At 39.8% G+C, this 14,170-nt stretch overlaps 1 protein-coding gene and 1 pseudogene across 4 annotated transcripts in view; one reads left to right on the top strand and one right to left on the bottom strand.

Moving 5' to 3' along the window:
- The window catches only part of sez6b (seizure related 6 homolog b), a 422,519-nt gene that overhangs the window by 193,428 nt on the left and 214,921 nt on the right, over positions 1–14,170 (bottom strand). The gene's annotated exons all lie outside the window — the stretch shown is intronic.
- Positions 3,190–5,799, top strand: LOC148189466 (uncharacterized; annotated as a pseudogene).

Here is a 14,170-nt window from a genome sequence, read left to right as displayed (position 1 = left end):
ATGTGCTCAAACAGTACAGTGTTTCCATAGCCTCAGGCCCCGCTGAGGCAAATATACAGACAGGTGACCACACCTGCATCCTGTCAGTGATGTGCTGCATACTTCCAATTGAGATAATAATAAAAAAATAAAAGATAGGTGAAGCGTCTGTCTGTGGTCCTTCCAACAAACTGAAAAAAAGACACGCTGTAGTTCCATATGTCCAGATTCATTTTCAATATAGCTGATATTGAATGAATATTATTAATTGAATATTATGTTAAACAGAGTTACTGTGTGATTTAGGTTGATAAGATGGCTGGAGTGTTGCCCATTGTGGCTTTTATCTGATATTTAAAAATTGTTTCCCCTCAAAATGTCAATTCACCTTCCTGATAATTAAGAGATAGAGAAGGATAAGAAAAGTTCCCCATATTATTAAAAAAAAAAAAAAAAAAACACACCACAGAGCCTGTTTTACTTGTTTAGGTGCAAAGCTGTAGGTCTATTTTGCCACCTTGAGGTGCATGCTATTTTGCCTCTTGTACGTGCTGCAGTGCAAAGTGGACGGTAAAGTGGTGTTAATAAATACACTCTTAACCTGTCACATCACTGGTTCCATGGCTCTGACACAGCTGAGCCAATCATAGGGAAGCATGACTAAAAATAACAATAATGGAGTCACACTTTTCCTAAGACATTTGGGGTATGATGGATCAAAAGAATGTACCATTCATTTTGATATGGTACAGTGATTTTTTTTTCAAGTAATTTTGATTTATTTATCTTTTAAAACTAAAATCATAAGGTATATTTTTGACTTGGAAGATATACATGAGTGATCCATCTTCTGGAGTGTGTCCTTATCAACATTTAAAACAAAGATAACTCCTTATTAAAAATAAAATGAAGTACAGTAGTTCTAAACAAATACAAGATGCACCGCATTTCAAATTCTAGGCTGATACCGAAAAACAATTTGGCTGACAGCCAAGCATATGTTTTTATTTTGGAGGACTGAAACAACAAAATCCCAAATAAATAAATCAATGAAAATGCTAATATTCAGTTTTCCATTTTATTGATCAATTGAATTATTTTCATATTTATTTGCTTATTTATTTATATATATTTTTTCCACTTTGCATATAAACCCCCCCATTCACTGGGACAGTTGGGCGCACTCATCATATGCTTCCCGGGGAAGCCCTGGAAAAAGTCTTGCTTGCCTGTTTGTCCGTCCATAATATTGCAAGAGTTTTTGGAGTGAGTGACAGGATAGTTCACCATCTGATGGGTCAACACCTTCTTACATCAGATTGTAATGTGGCCTGGACGAAGCCTTTTGCAGCCATATAACATGCAACTGGACAGCACATGGTTAAAATGTTTTTGGTAACAGCGTAATATAAGGAGGTGGAAGGTCCCTGTAGGCTGGGCAGGAGGTGAGGTAGATGGATCCACCAAACCCTGGACTTTCACCTGGAAGCCCCATGGATGTAGTAAGTGTTGATACAGCTATGGAGATGGGGCCCTGTTCATTCCCATGAGAGCTGCTAATTGACGCATGAAGCAGAAGAAGCGCCGAAGTCCACTGTAGCCACTGAAGTGCACTGACAAAGCGGCAATATGACAACTTGGGATGACAACATTTGCACGTGTGTGTGTGGTTGTTATGTGGCAGTCTAGTGTCATTTGCACGTGATTTGATGAAGGTAAACACAGTGGACGGTCAGTCATGTGTAGTGTCACTGAGCTGCAGATTCATCAGCATGTGTGTCATGCTGCCCTCAGGTGCTGCAGTGATTTAATCACATGAAGGAGGAGCTGATCACACAGTATGGAGCAGCTGTGGACGACAGAAATTGTTAGAGTGGTTTTGATGTCTAGCTGCATTTTGTGCATGTACTTGTTCTTTTATGGTGTGTCATTACAAAGTAACAATGCCAGCTACTGGCCTGGCATGCAAACAGTGTTTTCGGTTGTTTTTGCAGATCCATGTAGGCGACGATCCTCACTGTCAGCCTTGAAAAGGGTTTTTGTTGTGGGTTTTCGCAGTTGAACAAATAGTTTTGCACCCAGCGTAAATGGTAATGGGGTTACAATGGGGACAACATAAGTTGAACATGGTCTCCTCTTTGTGCATATAAAGAAAACTGCAGAAAAATATCCTGCCTGCTTCCACAGCCCCGTCCTTGAGTCGCCCTGTCATCTCAAGCTGCTATCACACAAGAGCCACGGCCACAAACACAAAGGAGAGAGGCTCGAAATTAGTCTGGCTGTTTGAAAGGAAATTGAACATTGTGTCACAGCGACCAGACAAGAGGAGTTCTTTCTCTGTTTTATTCCTTTTCTCCCTTAGGACAGCCAGGTAATCACTGTTTCATGGGCAATATGAATGCAAATGGGCAGAGGGTCGTCTGAACAGAGAAACAGCCTGCTCAAGGTCGACACTGAAGAGCTCGTAAAGACAAAGGAAAGAGCAACCTTACTTAGTCGCACAAATAATGAATGAGTTCTGGAAAAGGACAAGAAGAAAAGAAAAGAAAAAAATTATCTTCTAGCTTGTGATCATTTCAGGACATGGATGTCCTTTATGCTGAGCCAAGATACTATACACTGACTATTTCAGTATATGTATGATGTTATTTCAAAGAATCTAGGAGGCAGAGGTGAGACCAGCAGCTAACCCAGAATCATCCATGGCTTTTCAAAGGTGTGTGGGCTGGTGGCTAGATGTTCTTTGTTTTTTGAAACACTTTATTTACTTTATGTAAAGATGTTTTTGGTAATGTTTATTATAGACCAGTCTCTCAGAGCGTCATATGCCTACACTTTTTACGTCCATTACGTCCTCACATGGTTTCTCTGTGTAATGTACACCTGAAAAACATGGTAACAAATGGTTAATGTGGGGCGTCTGGTGGCTGAGTGAATAAAGCAGGTGCCCCATAAATGAAGGCAGTGTACTTGCCACAGTGGCCCCGGGTTCAATTTCAACTCGAGGCCCTTTGCTGCATGTCATCCCCCCTCTCTCTCTCCCTTTCATGCTGTTAATCTGTCCTGTCTAATAAAGGCAAAAATGTCAAAAAATAGTCTTAAAAAAACCCCAAAAAAACAAATGGTTAATGTTGTGAAACAGTTGGGGTTAGGCATCAAAACGACTTTGAAGGAGGCTGGATACAAGCACAGTGGTGTTATATGGTAATAATGGGTAAGTGTGCGACAAATTTGACTAAGTTAGGTCAATGTTATGCTAAAATATCACTGACTTTTGGTTTCTCATGGGACAGGAACTGCGGTCTCCTGGGTGAAAGTCTTGTGTTTGTTCAGAGGTGGATCAGTAGATTTCTCAGGTATCTGTACTTGAGTATAATTTTTTCTGACAACTTTTTACTTTTACTCTCTACATTTGAACACAAATATCTGTACTTTCTACTCCTCACATTGTCAAAACAGGTTTGTTACTTTTTCAACCTCTAGTGACGACACAACATAAAAGACGTAGCTAAAAACAAAGGGAAAATCAATCGCAGAGAGAAGGTGTTGAGTGAATGTAGCTTTATGAAAGACATTCCCCATCCATGGCCTTATTTAAGAGAACTGTTTGATGTTGTTGGCTCCAAGAATGATTCATGGTGAATGCGTTGTGTCTTGTGCCGACCTAAAAACCATGAGCTTCTGGCATTCAAGAATTCTCAGTCTAATCTGAAAAAACACATACAGGTAAGGTGTATTCAGTTGTAATCTTTAGCTTATTTACCAATTTTGGAAGTCAGTTTACAACGTTAGCAATGCTATGGGACACATTGTTTTGATAGTATACTAGCTAGCTATACACTACCTAGCGCTCAGTCATAACCTGAAAATCTTCAATTAATTGCTGTTGTGCCACTGTTTTGAGACGATACTCTTCAGAGCTATCTGCCAGAAATCCCCTTTTTGGTAAGTTTAGGGGTTGAGTGGTGGTTTTGGTTAAAATTAATACATTTTCTAGCAGAAAAGGCTTTTATGCTAAATGTCCTGAAGGCTAAAGTCCCCTGTGTGCCAGTGGTAGTCATCTATGTCAACTCCCCAGGAAGACAATGTTAAACATTAATATTCATTCATTCATTTTCCGTAACCGCTTATCCTCGCAAGGGTCGCGGGGGGGCTGGAGCCCAGCTGTCATTGGGCAGAATGTGGGGTACACCCTGGACAGGTCACCAGACTATCGCAGGATCTTAAACATTAATATAACAATTGTAATTCTGTCAGGTGAACCACTTTTTGTCTTCTTTTTTTGTGTATGTCTTATATGTGTGTATTGCCACTCACAGAGAAAGCACGCAAATCACCTGGAGAGATACAAAAACCTCACTGCACCTACTTTGAAGATGAGTCCACCTCAGATGAAGGCCCATCCAAGCAGCTTAAACTGTGGGAAACCAAGAGAGTGTCACAGAAAAGTGTGGATGAAGTCATCATGAACTTTGTCATTCAGTGTTTGCACCCTCTCAGTATTGTCCAACAGCAGGGTTTTCAAACTCTTGTGCATCACCTGCAACCGGATGTGGTTGTAATGTACTGAGGCACCATGAAAAACAAGGTTGAGAAAGCAACACTGGAAATGAAAAATAATCTGAAAGCTGCCATGAGTGAGGTTCATCACTACCACTACCGACTGCTGGACAGCACATAGACAGAGTTTCCTCGGAGTCCTAGCACACTGGATAGACCCTGAAACAATGAACAGATGTTCTGCAACATTAGCATGCAAACAGCTCAAAGGATCACACACATTTTCTTCACTTGCTGGTGCCCTGAATGACATTCACACAGAATACAACATCCATGACAAGGTTGTGTGTACGACCACTGATAATGGCTCCAATTTTATCAAAGCTTTTCGGGTCTTCGGACAGCTGGATGAAAATAATAACCAGATTCCACTTGAGGAGGCAAGGCCAAGTGAATCAGCAGAAATAGAAAACAGTGAAGAAGAGGAAGAGGAAGAGGAGGAAAATGTTGACCTTCTTGAGTTTGTTGAAGCAGGAACTTTGTTGGAAGAAGATGATGGCCTGGAATACCAACTGCATCAACGCTGTGCCTGCCACCTTCTGAACCTGGTGTCAACACTTGATGTTTCAGAAGCAAGTTCCAACACTGTCTACATCTCTCGTTCAGCGTTTTTAAAGTGCTGGAGTCTATGGAACAAAAGCAGAAGTTCCACTGCAGCTGCTGAAATAATTCAAGAAAAATGCAAACTCGAGCTCTTGAGGCTAAATGAGACAAGGTGGAATTTTCTTTTCCTGGCTGTGGAGAGGATTGTGAGGATCACGAGAGAACAAGGAGAAGGAGCCATTACAGCTGTGTGCAGTGCTAAAAATTTCCATGTTAGTAGCTCACATTTTCACACCTTAGTGACTGTTATTAATTAGTTAATATTAATTCCATTACGTGTGTGCAACATAGATAAGTAATATTTTACATGTTTGACTTAGCCACTGATATGTCTTTTAAATGTTTTCTGACAGGTTCACTCCTGCTGAGATTGCTTTTCTTACAGAATATGTCAAGATGATGAGCCCATTTGCAAAGGCGGTTGATGTTCTTCAGGGAGAGGCCAGTGTGCAGATGGGATGGCTGGTACCCACAATAACACTTCTCAAGACTAAGCTACAGAACTTCGACTTTCCTTTCCTCCAAGTTCTTTGTGTCATTAGTAGATACTCTTCAAACAGGACTTAAAAGGGATTTGGGCAGATGCTTGCTGATCCAGAGCTAATTGCTGCTGGCATTCTTGTCCCCAAGTTTAGGACATGCTGGACAACATCCTGAAACTTGGTATGTGCTAAAACATTTGCTTGATGCTTTTGCAAATACATTACAATACTATTCTAATCCAGTTCTGTTTTTCAAAAATTGTTTTACAAAACATTTTAGCATAAAAATATTGGGAGCACTTCATGATAAAGGGTACAAATCATACAGTTCAGTAATGGTTAACTAATGCATGATTAATGATATAATGTACAAAGATGATGGCTATTGGGAAACATTAAATTTAAAAAAAAAATTCTTCTGTGTTTTTGTATTCCATAGGCCTTGATTTTCTAAAAAGCCATCTGAAGGAGCAACCTATGGTGCATCCAAGTGACACCTCCCATTCTTCAGAGGAGGACTTCTTTTACCCAGGGAAATGTTCAAGAAAACTCCAAGCAGCTAGAGTCCTACCTGGCCTGCCCAGATGACACTATGTTAGTCCTGAAATCTTTCCAGCAGTCTGCAACTTGTCACTCAAGCTCAACACACCCCTACCTGCCTCAGCTGGCTTTTTAGCACTGCAGGACTGATTTTCAGACCCACAAGGGCACACCTTCATTCAAAGAACTTTGAGAACCAGCTACTACTGAGGCTGAATAAAAGATTTTGGTAGTTCTCACAGAAGGAAAAACAAGCTTGCTTAGACCTGAAGTTTCCATGTTGATCATAATGTTACAAGTTCAAGTTTTAACAAGTTCCGTTGCTGGCATGGAAAACTGATTTTCATTTGTTTGAAGTCAGGCTTTGCTAGATTTTTGATATTTAGTGTTTAAGTGGACAAATATTGTCAAAACACTGTGTCCAGTGATTTTTTTCTCCCTATCAGCACTATGCAGGTTGTTAATAAAAGGAGGAATTTATACTTTTTTGTGTGCTGAGAACTTCTTTCTTAATTTGCAGAGTTATCAAACGATCTATTGAGTGTCATTGATGGCAAAAATTAATTTTTACTTTTTACTTAAGTAGATTTCAGAGCCAGTACTTACTTACACTTACTTTTACTTGTACTATCTAAATTGTATAGTTAGTATGTGGTATGGATTTTTTTTTATAGTGCAAGTTCTGTCTAAAATTACACATACATTGACAACTGAGGCTATCATTGAATAATCATTAAACAACTGCACTATGAGAAACACAACTGAAAACAAGCAAATGTTGATCACCAGTAACCCGTTCGCCAAAAAAGGGCATTGCTCGTTTCTGCAAATCACAGATACATTACATATCTATGTTATTATGAGGAGGATTCGTCAAAGTTTACATTTATGCAACACCATAGTTAATGTGTAGTCAGATATAGGGATACTAAAATTGGTTATAGTTAAAAATAAAACGGTCATGTTTTAGCACGAAATTCCATCTTTGGGAGCACAATCCCAGCATAAAAAGCAATGATGTCTCAGTGAAAAGCAACCTCTTTCTGTAGCACTATCCCCAGTGGTGATAGCACACACCACCACACCATGGTTGGGGCCTTCACTTTAGAAATGTATGAAATGTGCTAATGTAACATATTTGTTGTTTGCAGAAATGTAAAACGCCGACATTTTCTTCTGCTGACTATATGTGAATTCATGAAAAACTTCTCATGTAAACATCTGTGACAGTATTTTGTTTGTGCTTTTTCTTTTACATATTATTGCAATAGTATTATATATTGTATTATCTATTTGCAGCTATGAAAATGTAACAAGAAAATAAGCATTTCACTGAAAGCAACTATTACCTTTCATTGCACCTTGTAATGCATATGACAGTACACAGAGTAGCACTCAACTGTTGTTATGGAAAATGGACTCCACTTCTATAGTGTTTTTTAGTGCTCTGACTAGTCAAGGCACTTTTACACTACAAGTCACATTCACCCATTTACACACACGTTCACACACTGGTGGCTGAGGCTACTGTACAAGATGTAATCTGCCACTCAGTAATTCACACTCACACTCCGATAGCGCAGCATCGGGAGCAATTAGGTCCAGTATCTTGCCCAAGTATACTACATGTGGACTGGATAAGCCGGGGACAGAACCACTGATATTCTGGTGAGAGTTCTGAGTCAAGTTTTTGCCTTCCAACTTTGTCTTTTTGTGTGGGCAGTGTTGGGACCTGTGAACGTCACATGATTCATTCATTAGAACACTTGACACTGAACATTTGTCAAATGTCCTGCGAGTTCCTTCCTCAAAATGGCTACTGTTGTCTTCTTTGTTCCACAAACAAAGTACAGCCATTTGAACTCAACTTCCCAGAGTGCCTTATGTTCCGACACATAAAGCCTCAGTCTATCAATGATATTTTGTGGGTTAACCCGTTTTTGACAAACCCACGTGCATGCACTAATTTTGGTGGGAAAGGGTAATAAGTGTCAGATTCTCACATGGACCTATCTGCAAACATGATTGGATCATTACTGTGACCCCCTGGGATATCACCAAGCCAAGAAGAGAAGCTTCAGCTCATCTTCAGGCTCTTGTTCCCAAAATACTTTTTTTGCTTAATTTTTCTGTTTTTATTGACACCATGACCCCTTCTGCTGTAGCACGATTTTTCTACAATAGAGAAGCACTTATCAACATTGGGAAATGTTACGTGGGTTTCGGACCAAACGCAGCAGACCACCAGAGGATCCCTACTGGTGGCATGTGCCGAGTAGCCAGTCAGACCAGAGGGGAGAAACGAAACCGAAAGCGCCTGACAAAAAGAGAGAGAAGAGTCAGCATCAGGGCGAGGCTGACCCGACTTGGACTGAGAGCTTCTCCTCTAGTCGCAGGAGAGTGGAGTGGATGAGATGTGAATGAGGCTCACTCAGCAATGGGAGATCAGAGACTGCTCCGCACACATCTTCACAGAGACATGGTTAACCCCTAACATCCCAGGTTAAGCTGTTGCACTGGATGGACTGACCTAGTGGGAGCCATTTGGACACACAAGACTTCAAAAAAATAAAAAAATGCACTGCAGGAATTGAATGATGCCACCAGCAGTAAAATGTCCAAGGAACCGGATGGAATTTTTCATAGTGGCTGCTAATTTTAATCAACTCATCATTCAACTCCAAAGATGCAGCAGGATCAAGGACAAAAATAATTTTGTTTTTTAAACTTAAAAAATGAGCAATAAATCGACCCTCTCCCTCTCCCTTCTTCTACCTTCTATCTTGGATGTGGCATCTTGTTATGGCATATGTTGTTAGGCAGTGACCTTTGTCTCTTGGTGTGTTCACACTCACACCAACACACACTCCCTCTCCTTGTCTTTCTCTCACCCAAACACACACACACACAAACACACACACACATGCTTTGTATGTAATTGTATATATCACTAGATAGGACACCTTGTGTGTGGAAATGGACCGTGGAGCTTTTGACTTATAACTAAAATGCTGTGTGTTGAAATTGGTTGGTTAAATTTAGCAAAAGAAATTAATTTTAAAAAAAGAACTCTGTGGATGTACTGAGAGTCCTTCAGTGTGAATGAGAGCTGTGTGACTACAAGTCTGGAAATCTTTAATTTCCATTTACATACATGTATAGAACTCAACATTCTCTAGTCACCAGCAGGATAAAGTCCTCCTTTTCCTAAGAAACAGAACATCCACTCTCTTTATGGGTCCGCACTTATCTTGTTTTAACATCCAACTCGCCTATTGCTGTTTCATTATCACCACAATCCCTTCACGCCTGTCGGAAAATTGGTTTTATGCAACACGCCTGAATGAAGGGAGAAGAAAATCACTGCGCCGGCTGGAAAGAAAACCTAGAAAAAGAACCGATAAGCAAGTTAGGTGAAGGTGTAAATGAATGTGAATATATTTAGGCGCACTGCAGTATATTGTATACATGCACAATAACCAGATGGAATTTACATTCACATGCCTGTTTGTCATTGGAAATAGTGCTGAGGAGAATAAATTGCATAGAGGAAATAAAATATGTATTTTTCTCTGGGGAACTGCATACTGAAATTGGGCTTGAGGATATCAATATGAAGCAGAGTTGAGAAACATGGCGATGGTATGATAATACCAGGACTGTTACAAGAATCATACTGGGAATGCTAAAATGATACTGTCAGTAAAAGCCATAGTCAAAGCAGTGCTGATAATTGTCTACCCAAATGGCTTACTGTGTCTCTGATGGATTCAGCATCATCAAACAGAGGCAGATGATATTTCTGTGTTTTTAACCAATTACATCAAAACAATACAGTCATTTTTACAAACATTCTGTACAAGTTACTAGTGATTCAATCGGGAGGAAATCAGGGACTAACTGATGATTAGTTAGTCCCAGATAATTGGTGTATATGATCAATTTCAAATCAAGAGCTATACAATACATAAAGATAATAATAGTTCCTGATTTGTCTCTGACTCATTTCTTTTGAACTTCTCAACTTTTAATATAAAGTGTTCCCTAAAATTGTATTAGGAAGAGTGAAGGGTTCAATCTTCCTCAGTGTTCCTGGGAGGTTAGCAGAGCTGCCATATCTTTTGCTCGGTGTCAATAAGATGTTAACACGAGCAGTTTTAAACGATTGAACAACTCAGAGAAGAGAAGAGCCTGCTTGTAGTTTTACTGAAACTGTGCTATCAGGTCACTTCTGACTTCTGACTGCTGCAATCTTTGTAGCTACTACTTTGTAGTTTAACCCTGTTTTTCTTTTGCACCATTAACCAAGAATTACCTTACCTCACAGCTCATGTAAATGTCGGCATTGAATGTTTATGAAAAACATGAATTCATACATATCAAATCAACATTTCTAAAGTGACATAATAAATAAGTTGACTTTTACTGTCATTGGGAGGTGGAGGGGATAGTGTATGGCGTGTTACCTAGGCAAGACACCTGGCAAGCTCTAGAACACCACTGGTGGTGGTTGAGACAAACATACAACAAAAACCTGTTGTGTTTCCATGTGATTTTTAGGTAAACGTGGCTTTTGTAGGGTGTTTGTCCGGTTGGGGCGTTTCCAGCAGCATTTTAGGCACCAAATCAAGATATTTTGTAGCTAGCAGGTGGCATGTTTCCATGCATGAGGGTTTTGTAGTGACCAGTCTGTGCATTTCGATAAGCTTTTTCAGCTCCAAACATATATATTCTTCAACAACAAGTTGGTATGTTCCCATGGGCTTGTTAAGCACCAAATATAGATGTTCTGTAACTAGCAGTTGGTGTGGTTGGTTCCTTTGGCTTTTTAGGCTCCAAATTGGGTGTTTTGTAGCAACCAGTCAGTTGTGTTTCCCCCAGCTTTTGAGGCTCCAAATGTTGGTGTTTTTTAGTGATCAGTTGGTGTGTTCCCATGGGCTTTTTGGGCACCAAAAATAGATGTTTTTTAACTAGTAGTCGGTATGTTTCCATCATCTCTTTAGGCTCCAAACTTGGATGTTCTATAACAACCATTTGGTGTGTTTCCACGGACCCATAAGCACCATATGTAGATGTTTTGTAACTAATAGTTGGCACGTTTTGGCTTTTTAATCTTCTAACATGGCTGTTTTGTAGCGACCAGTCACTGTGTTTCCTTTGGCAATTGAGGATCCAAATGTGGGTATTTTGTGGTGACCAGTCGCTGTGTTTTTATTGGCATTTCAGGCTCTAAACAAAGATATTTTTTGTGACCAATCATTGTGTTTATATCAATTTTTAAGGTTCCAAGCATAAATGTTTTGTAGCGACCCTTCAGCGGGTATAGTACCTAGAAAAAGGTTGCTTTTTATGGAAACATAGCTGCTTTTCCTGCTGGGATTGTTCCAACAAAACCTTTCTTTTTTTATAAAACCTAACCACATGTTAACCACAACACTGATGTAATTAAAGTATGTATCCACTACCTAATAACATGCAAATATATTGTATCTGTGGTTACATATAATGTAACATTTTTTTGTCATAAAAGATCCCATCTTTAGCCATAATCAAGCTTGTGTAAAAGCTGAGGAGGAGGCTAAAAAGCCAAGTGAAAAGTCAAGGACAAGAAGGAGAGTATTTACTAAGGTTTGTGTACCTGCACTGCGCTCTGCGAGGTGTACTACATGTTTATATGCATATACGTGCGATTAAGCATGAGTGTGTTTGTGTGTTTTTGAGTGGTGAATCAAAGGCCCTATGTGCAGGGCTGCACAGAGCTGATAGCTGACCAATCAAGCGTGGCCCACCTAAAGCAGAATAAAAAACACCCACATCAGAAAAAGCCCCAGCAGAGAGAATTTCTAAAGTGCAGCGCTGCACTGTGCACATCTAAAAAGCCTACCTCAGCCACTAACACATGCCTCAAATCCTCAGCCAACAATGAGTGCTTACAAAAGGCAGAGCTGAGGGCACCGAGACCGAAGAGAGGGAGATAACCCATCTGAAGAGTGAAGGACACAAGTCTGTTCAACCCGAACAGACTTGTGTCCTTCACTCTTCAATCTGCAGCCTTTCATGCTCGAGCTGTGTGCTTGTACCCTATGTTGTCTGGAGTCAGGCTGTTCTCATTTGCTGTTACGACTACAAATGCACTTTCCTTTCTGTAAAGTCCACATAATCATGAGCCAGGAGGCTGTGATGACATGTGTGGCCTATACACTGCAAGCTGTCCTCCCACATGTAACAGAAGCAAAGGAAGAAGTCAGGTGACAGATCTCAAGTTTACAGGCAGCATCACTGGTCAGAAGTATGCTCTATTTCACCTATAACCACACCTGACAGTTATTTTATAGCCAGGTAAGGAGTTAAATGCACAGCTGCTCTATGCACAATATGAAAATGCTTGGGTTTTTGCGCCCTCAGTGGTCATATTAAAAAAGACACAGAGGCGAACAGTAATGTTGACTCTGATGTGACAATGACGGTTTGAAAGCAACACATAGATGAGGCAAAATTGCAAAAATGTACGCCATTAGAATTGATGAACAATGCTATAGTCACATGGAAATCTCAACCTAGACGCTTTAACCCAATTGGCTTGATTTCTTTCAAAAATATGGGAAGAAGGCAATGAGCAACATTACAAGAAATTGCCCAAAATTTACAAGAAATTAGTAGAAAAGTTAGAAAAGAAAATAAGCTGAAAAACCCAGAAATAAAAAGTATTAAAAAAAACAACAAAAAAAAGAAAATTACTTCAGGAAAGTGCTAAATATTTTCTATTTTCCTTTTTTTAAATATAATTTTAAATAGATAAGTAAGAGAAATATAAATATTTATTGATATATTTTTTTGTTCTTGTTTCTTGATCATATCTAATTGTTCAACCCAAGCAAATTTCAGATAATTTCCTTGCCACCTTTTCCCCTTTTTTCCCCACAATTAGCAGGGCATTTTTGTCAAATTGCTCATTATGTTTTTTCCCATGTTTTTTTTTAAAGAAATCAACAATTTTTGTCAGGTTTTAGAGTCTGAGCAGCACAAGAAATCTGATAACGATCCGGGTGTCTTTTGTCAGATGGCACTATGTTTTTTGTTTTTTGTTTTTTTTGTTTTTTTAGAGAATTTACATTTACCTTCAAGGTCTGCCACACTGTCTCTGTTTTCTTTTATCTCTGTAGTTTTTCCTTTGGGTCACTGCTGTGACCATTTTGTTACTTTAAAATGATAATGCTTTTAGCTGCCTTTGATTGGAAATTTAAATTACAAAAGAATTAAAAACCAGTTCATTGTGAAGCTGTGTGGGGAGAAGGGACATCCGTAGCAAGCGTCCTCCTCCCCGCCAATGTTTTCTCTCTGTTTGGCTGCAACATAGACCTTAGAAAAACTAGCAAAGAGAGAGAGGTTCAATTATAGGATTTCCATGTGGAGCCTCACTTAACATCTCTCCAGGGGAGCACAGAAACATGGAGTTGCACTTAATTTGGCAGCCGGGGAGTCATGACTGTATCATCTGGCTGTGATTGTTCCTGCCACAGCCAACCTGGGCGATAGTGTGAAAAACATGCAACGACACTGATTGTGGTTGTTTTCTGCTTTCTTCAACAAGCGAGTGGGGCATGAGCTGGATGTACGTGAAAGACTGCTGTAATTTCATCGGCTGTGTGCTGAAGGGACACTCACGCGGCAGCAGCTCCTTTCAATTTCAGTATAGTTGACAATGAGCAATTTATCTGACAATTCTCATCTTTACTTATTTATTTGTACTAACAGATTCATGTCCGGAGAAAATGTATCCCCTAGGCTGCTTTCACACCAGCCTGGATTGTTTTACTTTTAATCCAAATTGGATTATCTAACCCCACTGCTCCTGTCTCACACTTGTATCCTGTCCGCCCTTCCTCATCAGTGTGTAGTGTTTACTGCAGTCGGTAGGAAATAACCTTGCTTTCAGTTTTTGATGCATGCAAGTAAAATGGAGATCGAACTGGGACAGATTGGGTCTTTATTTTGAAGGACCTGGC

This window comes from Plectropomus leopardus, chromosome 6 (assembly GCF_026936395.1).
Source record: "Plectropomus leopardus strain MGB_pleo_1.0 chromosome 6, ASM2693639v1, whole genome shotgun sequence".
In the NCBI taxonomy this organism is placed as follows: domain Eukaryota; kingdom Metazoa; phylum Chordata; class Actinopteri; order Perciformes; family Serranidae; genus Plectropomus; species Plectropomus leopardus.
This window is presented reverse-complemented; position numbering and strand designations above follow the sequence as displayed.